Genomic DNA, 11,450 nt, shown 5'->3' with positions numbered 1-11,450 from the left:
TCTTCCGTACGTCTTATGACACACCTCACATTCAAACTGCCTTGAACCCGTGTGCTTCACGACATGATCCTTCAGCTCTCCAGTCGTAAAAAAGGACATATCGCACTCAGGACATTTGTGTCGCTTGTCCATCAAATGCAACCGCTTCACGTGCGCATTATACTCTTTTTGATTTGTAAACGTCCTATCACAAGCTTGGCATTTCGTTTCGATATTGACCGCACCATGAACAGTTATTAGGTGTTTCTCTTTTTTCCGATAGTCCCTAAACTTCTCGTTACAATAGCCGCATCTGTTGAGTATCTCTGAATGCGTGTGTACGCATTTCTCGTGCGACCGTTTCTTCCTGTGCGTGTCAAATACCTTCGAACAGAACACACATTTGAACGACCCGAGCTTGTGGCTCTCCGCATGTCGAGCGAGCATGCACCGGTTCACAAATCCAGCGTTGCACACGTCACATATGTAATTTCTGTAATGAACGTTCATATGTTCTAGAAGTGATTTGAATTTATGATACGCGCTGAAACATATGAAACATTTCAGACCTTCACTATCGAACTTGAAGGGAACCAGTTGATTTTTCACATCCATGTGCATTAGAACGTTATGCTTGTTTCTAAGATGTTCAATAAGTTTTTCCAGATCTTCAATATTACTGGCGCAAATACTACACTTTAGGTCGGTTATATCGAGCTTTGCGTGAAATTTATAGATGTCTTTTCCATCCATTAACCGTAGTCTCGTTTTCTCTTCATGCGTTTGCATCGTATGCGTCTTCAAATCCTTAGGATCTGGGAATTCCTGTGCGCAATAACAACACGCATAGCCTATTCCGCCTCTACATCGGATAGGAGTCGCATTCGAATTCTTAAGGATCGCTATAAGATTAATTTTATGTTTCGCCAATTCTTCACCTCTTTTCTTTCCTGCAATCGTCTCTCCAATTGGCATAATTTCGTCATTCAATTCATCTGATTGTCCTGATTTAATCTCTGTTGTTTCAGTTTTGAGGCTACGTCGAGCACCTATAAAGAAAACGTCCAATTATAACAACATCTTCTAGCCGTTTCACTGCTCGCTCTTTCCCATATATGTATCTTGATTTTATAATATATTCATCATTTTATATGACTTTCTTTCATAAATATTCATCGCTTTCATTTTGAGTAATAAAAATCATAAAAAATTGAAAAATATTGGTTATTTATATAATTAGTAAAAATTGCCTTGCTAGGTTTGATGTTTCTCTTGTTATTTTTAATTATTTGGGCTACTATAATGTGGTAAATTAAAAAACCATTTACTCTATATCACTTAGTAATTTAATTAAAAATATAGATATATAATATTGGATAGTTAACAACTTATAAACTAAATAAGAAAAAAAAGAGGAATCAACGCTAAATTGAACAACTTCCTTTTGCCTCCTCATTCTATCACACTATTTCCGAATGTTTAGCGCGCATATGACCAGCCCAACTACATTTCTGTATAAACGATTGTCCACACTGCCCGCACACGTATTTCCTATCATCCGCGTGGATACGCAGATGTTCACGCAACGTACTCTTCCTGCCATATGACTTCATACAAATATCACACTGATACTTCTTCAAACCCGAATGGCTAAGCAAGTGATGCTTCAAGGTGACGGACGTGAAAAATTTCTTGTCGCACACCGTACAATTATGTTTGCGTTCCATTAAATGATCCCTCTTTATGTGTATCGTGTATCGTTGACGATTTGGGAACGTGCGATCACAGGCCTTGCATTGAAAGCCGGGCATTTTCACCCCGTGGACCTCCGCCAGGTGCTTTTGCTTCTTGTGATATCCGTTGAACAATTGATTACAGTACTGGCATTTGTTCACGTATTTCGACGCTTTGCCATCGAAATTTTTCCAACGCCCATGCGACACCCTCTCGTGGTTCAATTTTTTCGTTCTGGTGTCCATAACTCTGTCGCAGTAGTCGCATTTGAAATTGCCGATTTCATGTATCCTGCGGTGAGATCGATAAACAACCGGACTTATAAATCCATGATCGCACACTTCGCACACGAAATTTCGATAATGTATATTTATATGTTCCATTAGGAGTTTGAATTTGATAAATTCCTGCCGACAAAATGTACAACGTAAGACCTCGTCTTCGAACTTGAAGGGCACCATGTAATTGTCTATATCTGTGTGGATTGGTCTGTTGTGTATCTCTCTAAGGTGGTTTAATAAGTCATCTAACATATTCATCTCAGTATCACAGAGCGTACATCGTAGTCCAGTTATATCTAATTTCAGAGCTAATGTGTTCATATGAGTTGCCTTCATTCCATTCCTTAAGGCCGATTTATCGTGACTTTCCAAGTTATGTATTTTCAAATCCTCCGGACGCTCATAATATTCGGAGCAAAAACAACACGTGTATCCATAATCAACACAATTTCGTATAGTCGTTGCGTTAGAATTATACAAAACTTCAAGCACATTTTCACGAAATTTAATTCTCAATGCTGACCGCCCATTTTTCTTATCGACATCTCCACTAGATTTAGCTCTGTTTGATGTTTTCCTTTTACTATCGACTTTATCGTCTGTTTCGGGGGTACCTAAAATGAAGAAAACAAAATGTCATAAGTTACGTCTATTTTCAATATCAAAGGATAATTCATACGATCTCGGAATAACTTACAATGCTTCGTTTCCTTATGTTCTTGCAACTCTGTTTCGTCTACAAATAACAAATCACATTCTGTACATTTAAAATCAATACCATTAGCATGGGTCATCAAGTGATTACGTAAATCACCCTCATCTTTAAACGAACTAAGACACAAGTAACATTGATTCTGTTTGAATTCTCTATGATTTTGCTGATGATGCTTTAACCCATCTGCTGTTATAAATTTCACATTACAATCTTCACAGTTATGTTCCATTTTAAGCGAGTGTTCGTTTAGGACGTGATTATCAAGCAACTCTTCATTTGCGAAGTATTCATCGCATACACTACATACATTTAAGTTAATATCCGTTGAAGTCTCATTGAAACCGTCTGCTTCAGCACAATCATCATCTACATTCTCAATATCACTATCTTTACTTTTACGTTTGTTTGTTAATGTTTCATACACCATTTCATTTCTATGCATTCGCTTGTGGCACCTTAAAATATCGTTATTTATGAAACCAGCGTGACAAAATTCACATTCATAATTCCGATAGTGTTTATTCATGTGATAGTTCAACGCGCGGAATCTACGAAACTCCTCTTTACAGAACACGCATCGAAAACTATCACCGTGAAATTTATAAGACACCAAATGGTTTTGAATATCCTTGTATATAACTTTATCGTGAAAATTATGTAAATGATCCAACAGATCTTGTAACATTGTTGTATTTAATCCGCAAATAGTGCACTTTAGATTGGTGATATCCAATTTAACAGTGTATGGACGAAGTGATCGAATCTCCTGAAGGCAATTTCTCGTGTGTGTATTTAAGAAATGTTCTTTCAAGTGGGCAGGTTTCTTGTATCGTGCTGGGCAGAAAACGCATGTGTAGCCCTTATCATCACTGCTTTTTATCAGCGTAGCATTCGAATGCATCAATACATTACAAAGGTTAGACCGGTGTTTTTCACTAAAGTCATCCCGTCCTGCTCTTACCCCTTTCAGCGGTTTACCAGAATGTCTATTCAGTTTCAAATTGACACTCTCGCGTTGCGGAGGACCTATAAACAAAATTTTGCAAGTTGTAGTTGCTTTGTGACATATTATAGGACGTGTTTGGTCGATGCATTGGCGAATTATAACAGCCTCATAGTGAAAATTAATGAGTGACGCGCGGATGAACCTACAGTTATGCTTAAGGGAAGATATTCAAATACAAAGTATCTCTACTATTTGTTCATAATCGAGTTAAATAAGATGTATATAGTGTTTTCTTGTGTTTCATTTTACGCGAGTATTATAAATTTAGAAATTAAAGACCAGTCTCCCCGTGATCACGCTCGCCTGCAAACTATTCGAAACGTCGGGTTAATAAAATGAATAAATCGCTTTTAATATCCGTTAAGAAAAATCTTTAATTTCTGTGATGTACATGTTTTTTTGTTCAGTTGAGTTACTCAAAAAAAAAAAAAAATGAAAATCGGTACATCCAGTAAAAAGTTATGAGGTAACAAACATAAAAATACCATGTAATTAATAACGTCCTCCTTTTTTAAATCGAAGCAAGACTGAACAGATCTCTACAAAGTGTCGATTTAGTAGTCGATTAGTCATAAACCCGACCCGAGTCTTTTCCACATAACCAATTAAAAAAAACAATATCAATTAAAGTTTTAAGTCATGTTCTAGTTTCAATAAAACCAATATATAATTTAGAAACATTTATTTCTTCTTTTGCATTGCAATTACAATGGTTTCTCATTAAAAAAAAACGACTCAAATATATTACAACAGTGGTAGGTACTTGAAATAGCGTTTTATTTCAGTTTTCAAATATAAATAAATACTTCGATAAATATTACAAATCATCAGATTTACAGATACAGATTACGCAAAAGTTATATTGAATACACAACTTATAATATTTTGCTTACTTGCTTGTTTGTTTGTATGTATGTATGTTTGTTTGTTTGTTAGGATTTATCTTAATAATTACTCGACCGATTGAAAAAAAAAATCATACAAATACTACGATTCACATATCGATAAGTTTTTTTTATGAAATCTGTCGTTACACTATATTCCAAGTCTACCTAAATTAATATAATAAAGAGGAAAGATTTATATGTATGTCTATAATGTTTTCACATTAAAACTGCTGGACCAATTTCGATATTCTGCCACCGTTAGAAAGCTGCAACTTCACCGAGTGACATAGTCTATATATGTATGTACGTTGTGTATAGAATATCTTATATACATAAGCTTGCTTTTTATTACTCAGTTTGTGGATGTAGCTAAATAAATGTGAGAACAGATTTTTTTTAAATTTCATTCCATTCAAATGCTTTATATTTACAGAATAGAAAAAAAAATCTATCAAGAGGCGGAATCCGAACCATTCGTGACTTTAAACATTTGTTTTTCGATCGTCAGTCGACACGTACGTGATATATGAATCACTTTGACGATACGCCTAGTTCTCTTATAAAATTCTGTTATTTTAGAATCTATCCCTACTAATATTATAAATGCAAAAGTAACTCTGTCTGTCTGTTGCGCTTTCACGCCTAAAACACTGAACCAATTTTGATATTATTTGGTATGAAGGTAGAACTGAACTTGGGCTGGGACATGAACATTGGATGATTTTCATCGAGAAAAAAAGGGTAGATAGGGCGAGTTGAAATTGGGAGATGAAAGCGATATAACCGAAATTCACGCGGGCGAAGTCGCGGGCGGAAAGCTAATTTAAGATATTGCCGTGTATTCTTATAGTCTAATCGTTTTATTATTATGTCAAAACGTCACTCGTCAATAAGTCATCATGGCGAGGACGTTATTTTCAAATTCAGTTGTTCTGTAGGTAACCGTCGCACGAACAACTAGATGAAATTGTGTCGAGTCATCTTGCATCGGGTAATATACGCAATATTGAGGAGGACTGGTGGTTTAATTGACTACATAAATTTACATCGCCATCAGTAAACTCAACCCCCATCAGGTACTTAACTCAACCCCCATCAAGAACATAATTGACTTTAGATACTCTCTAGCATTCACTAGTTGCATAAACGATAAATTTTATAAGTACAGATAGAAATATATTTAACTTATGCTATAGACTTATACGAAGCAAATCGGTTTTAAACGTTTCGTAAGTCCAATGTTAAGAAACATAATCTTGTTCATACAATATACATTATTTATCCTTACAGAGATTCTTGAACTATTTCCATATCGCGGATATATTTCAAGTTATAAAATAAACGGATCTTGTCAGATATTGTATAAAGAAAGAAAGAAAATACATTTATTTATACAAGTTAAAGTTAATAAAGAATAATTTGATTTAAAAAGAGATAAATAAACAGGAGATCCACTCAGTGTACACGAGTCCTTAAGCCCTTTAAAGGAACTTATATATTATAGACTAGCTGTGCCCCGCGGTTTCACCCGCGTAAGTCCGTATCCCGTAGGAATATCGGAATAAAAAGTTGCCTATATGTTATTCCAGTTATCCAGTCTGTCTACGTACCAAATTTCATTGCAATTGGTTCAGTAGTTTTTACGTGAAAGAGTAACAAACATCCATACATACATACTTACAAACTTTCGCATTTATAATATTAATAGGATGTATAACGTACTCGTATTTAATTACACATACAAAATATCAAGACACTATAATAATAATTAACAATAGAACACGGTTGATGCCCTCTGCCCCAGCTAGGGGACATAGGAACCTAAGTCAAGTAAGTCATAATAACAATGCAATAATTACGCCCAAATAACCTTTTCCTTAACCTACCCAGTCCTTTCCTTTATTCCTCTCGCCAATCCTTTCTTAATCCCTTCAGTTTAAAGTCGGCAATCCATTTGTTGAGGACTAAGGTCCTTGCAATGGACCTTATGCCTCTCCAAATGTTCATGGGCGGTGGTAGCGTTTACCATCAGGCGTCCCACCAGCTCCATTGCCGACTGTGACGTAAAAAAAAAAAAACTAATGGACAAACTCTTCAAGAAACGATCTGCCCGTGTTTACTCTTCACGTGACTCTTCCACGTGCACTTTTGCACGAACGACTGCTGACAATGCTGGCATTTGAACCTCCTGTCATCGGCGTGTATGCGCAAATGTCCCCTCAACGTATCCTTCCGCCCGAAGGATTTCAGACAAATGTCGCAGTGGTAGTTCTTCAACCGCGTGTGCGTCAAGCTGTGGTCCTTCGCCTCTCTGCTCGTGAAGAAGGTTTTCTCGCAAAATTCGCACCCGAATTTCCTCTCCATCAGGTGGTCCCGCTTCATGTGGATATAGTAGCCCTTCTGGTGCAGAAACGTCTTGTTGCACGTCTCGCATTTGAGCGTCGTGTGACCGTGCGCCTGCACGAGATGCCGCTCCTTGGCTCGATACGTGTCGAACGCTGCTTCGCAATTGCCGCATCGGTGCACAATTTTCTTCGTCGAATGCATATTTCTCACGTGCGACTGTCTCTTCACCAACGTATCGAAAACTTTCTCGCACAGATTGCATTTAAAAACGCCCACGTTGTGGTTGCGCACGTGGGCCGCGAGGCGCCTGCGCGTTATGAATCCCGCGCCGCAAGTGTCGCACACATAGTTGCCCATGTGCATCGCCATGTGTTCCAACAGCGATTTGAACCGATTGAACCTATTCAGGCATATGTAACACGTGAGCGCTTCGCTGTGAAACTTGAACGGTACAATTTGACTCTTGATATCCGTGTGTAACGTTTTGCCGTGTTCGTTTTTCAGGTGGCTAATCAACAGATCCAAGTTGTCAATGGCGCGATCGCAAATGCTACAACGCAAGTCTGTTATATCCAATTTAAGCGTAAATCTACTCAAGTCTCGCTTTTCAGAGAAGAATGCTCCATCGATACCTTCGTGCGAGGCTAGGCTATGTTTTTTCAGATCAGCGGGATCGGGATATTCTTTGTCGCAATAAGCGCACGCGAATCCTATTCGACGGTAAGCGCGGAACACGGTGGCGTTCGAGCACTTGAGTATTTCTCGTATATTCACGAAATGTTTGTATAATGCCTTTTTCCCATCAGTGAGACCTCCAATCTTGCCGGCTGCTTCATCGCTATCAAGAGGCGGCGATGCATCCTTACAGCTTTTCCTTTGCCGATTGGCTTCACTCCGACCACCTATAAAGGAAAGCGCTATTAATTCTCTGTCTTCTTCAACCTTCAAACTTTTCGCGGATGGGTAAACAACTACATGCTACGTTAGTATCAGTTAAATTTAACGTCTTGGCCATGTTTCGCCCGCACGTGTCCTCTCCAGCTACACTTCTGCACGAACGCGAGCCCGCACACGTCACATTTGTACCGCCTGTCGTCTGCGTGGATCCTCAGGTGTTCGAGCAGGGTCGATTTGCGACCGTACGACTTCAAGCACACATCGCACTTGTACTCGCGGAGGCCCAAATGCTTCACCATGTGATCCTTCAGCTGGCCGGACGTGTAGAATTTCATATCGCACTGATTACACGGATGCCGTCTTTCCAGTAGATGATCGCGTTGCATGTGAATGTGGTGCTGCCTTTGGGTGGTGAAGCTGCGATCGCACGCCGTGCACTTGAGCGCGAACACGACACCGTGCACCTTGTTAATATGCCTCTGCTTCTGACGGTGTTCTTTGAACGTTTCTTCGCAGTACCCGCATTTGTTCAAAAACTTATTATTGCCGTGAATAGACTTCATATGCGACCTACACCTTTGCATCGTTGCGAAAACTTTCTCGCAGTGATCGCATTTAAACGTGCCGGTCAAATGTGACTGATAGTGTAGTTTCAGTTGTTTGCTATAAACAAATCCCGCATCGCATACGTCGCAAACGTAATTTCTGATGTGCACATTCATATGCGCTAAGAGCATTTTGAACGCACTGAACGTGTTCAAGCAGATGAAGCATCTCAGTTCGCTATCGCTATCAAACTTAAATGGCACTATATGGTTTTTGACATCTGTATATATTTTCTTTTGGTGCTCGTTAATTAGGTGATCTATAAGAGCGTCTAGATCGTCGATATGTCTCTTGCATACATTGCATTGCAGCGATGTTATATCTAGTTTGATATGATAAGCGCTCCTATCGGACTTCTTAGTGAAGCAGGCATTTTTGATGCCCTCGTGCGTGCCCGTGGTGTGCGTCTTCAAATCCGACGGGTGTGTGTATTGCTGTGAGCAAAAACAACACGAGTACCCCTTGCCACCGTAGCATCTGATCGGTGTCGCGTTCGACCACCGCAATATCTCGCCAATGTTATTTAAATGCTTTTTTAATTCGGACGCTTTGTGACTGGTCACAGTGAGTTTTCTTTGCACACTGCCAGGTAATGTAATCCCATTAACCATACCCTCCCGTCGTTCACCTATAAAGAAAACGTTCACTTTACTGTTCGTTCGTAGGAATGCGTTGTATTTTAACCAGTTGAAATTGTGTGTACATACGAATTTTTACAAATAAATGTTGCTTTCTTTCTTTCTTTCTTTCTTTCTTTCAAATAGAATTTAACGCGATTTTATGTGAAATTTTGTCTATTTCACAATAGTCTCTAGATATCTGAAGTCTTCATGAAGTCGTATTTAAAATCCTACTAATATTATATACGCGACAGTTTGTATGGATGGATGGATGGATTGATGTTTATTATCCTATCACGTAAAGGTACTGAATGGATTGTAGTGAAACTTTACAATAATATAGCTTATACATCAGAGTAAGTCATAAGACATGAGCTATATAAATACTTGTTATTGCACGTGGGTTCGTCTGCACATGAAACAGCTTCTATCTTTTATATATCACTAATCAAAATCGACATTAAATTCACTATACAACCACCCTATCCTTATTATTTGAAGCTAATAAGTATTCACTCTTAATCACACTAATATTATAAATGTGAAAGTTTGTTTCTTTGTATGTTTGTCCGTCAATCACGCTGAAACTACAGAACGGGTTTTGATGAAATTACTGTACGGACAGGCTATGAGCTGACTTGGGTGATGGGATAATTTTTATCCCGATTAAATACTCCCTTGGGATAAAACAGGAATCTCGATATCCGGACGGAGCTGAGACGGGCGTCTACTCACACATAAAACAATTAGAATTAAATTTACAAAGGATCGTTTTTTGATTCTCCGAGTTATTGGATTGCTAATAAATAATGTACAATTCCAAAAACTAAACTTGAGATCGGATCATAAACTAAATTCAGTAAACATTATTCTCATAAGAATAAAACCTTTCTAAAAAAAAAAATTCACCGGCGTTAAAGGAGAGCGAGGTACCAGATTCGAAAATGGATCCAAATGATATCAAGACAAAACAAAAAAAAAAAAACGCCAGACGATTAAAAGCCCGCGAAGTTATCGAGTCACATAACCAAAAAAAAAAAAGCTCAATCGAAATTACTAATAGAACCTCTTTCGTTTAAAAGGTGTAGTTAATAATATATTCAATTTAAACGTTTATGAAACCCTAACCTGATATGAACATTGTTAGTACAATTGACATGATAACATCCATTTCATTAAAATATATAATGAGAAAAAGTTTAGGATTTGTATGAAATAGGTTTTTGATTCATATAGCTCTAAAGTTTTTCTGACTATGTTATGTCTCAACACGTGCTAATCTTAATAAAAACATACAAACATAATATTCGCGGGGTGTTGTGTGAGATTTATAGAGTTTTATGATAGTTTAAGTGAAGTCCCGTGTCCCCTAGTGGGGTATGGGGCAGATGATGTACATCCGTTTCACTGATCGATTTTCTTTATGGACAAGTAGGTGATCAGCCTTCTGTGTCCTGCCAGACCGAGACATTTTTTTTTTGTGCGTCCCCACCGGGAATTGAACCCAGGACCCCTCGGTTCTACGCTCACGCGTTAACCACTGTACCAAGGAGGCGGTCAAAGTCAGGTTTTATGATAGTACCCATATGTAATTTCTCAGGGAACCGGAGTTCATCAGACATTAAGAGTTCCAGAATAATTCTGACCTAAAAACCTGATGTTTAAAACCTTATATATCTACGATGATACCAAGTGTTATACTCCCTTCGGTAGATAAGTAAAGAAACTAAAGGTAAATGCCTACTTCATGACTATGACGTTAGAGAAATTTGGTATTTAGAATTATGAAATGTTGAATCATTATCAACATACGTCGTATAAACAAAATAATAAAAACATATCAATTATTCGTTTAATTTAATTAGATTTCATTAAAATTTTAACTAACCGATGATGTTTGATGCAAGTTAAGTGAAATATTATTGCATTTCACAGTAATTTAAGGATATCCACATAGCCTTTGCTATGTTATTAAAAATATAACTTAGTAAATAGATAAAATTAAATTTGTCGAATTTTATTCATAATTTTTTTGATCTATACAATATATATAGTACATAACTATCTAATATTTTGATGAGATTTTAATATTAAAGTTTCTTTAAAAATAACACATTCTTTGTTAAAAATACCCTACGAGATTCAAATAAATACCTTAAAAGCTAAAGTTTGATTCGTCTACACTATTGGTAAATCATTTACAGATAAAAATCTATTGAACTCAGTATTTAAACTGAAACGGAATGTGTTCGCAATTCTACAGGCATATTGTAACACGAAACTTGATTTCAGTCTACAGTCAGCTGAAGTTTATTTGTTTGTCTGAACGCGCTAATCTTAGGAAGTACTGGTCCGATTTGAAATATTCTTTCGTTGTTA

This window comes from Zerene cesonia, unplaced genomic scaffold, assembly GCF_012273895.1.
Source record: "Zerene cesonia ecotype Mississippi unplaced genomic scaffold, Zerene_cesonia_1.1 Zces_u006, whole genome shotgun sequence".
Classification (NCBI taxonomy): Eukaryota; Metazoa; Arthropoda; class Insecta; order Lepidoptera; family Pieridae; genus Zerene; species Zerene cesonia.
The sequence above is the reverse complement of the archived record's forward strand: the minus strand, read 5'-3'. Positions refer to the sequence as shown.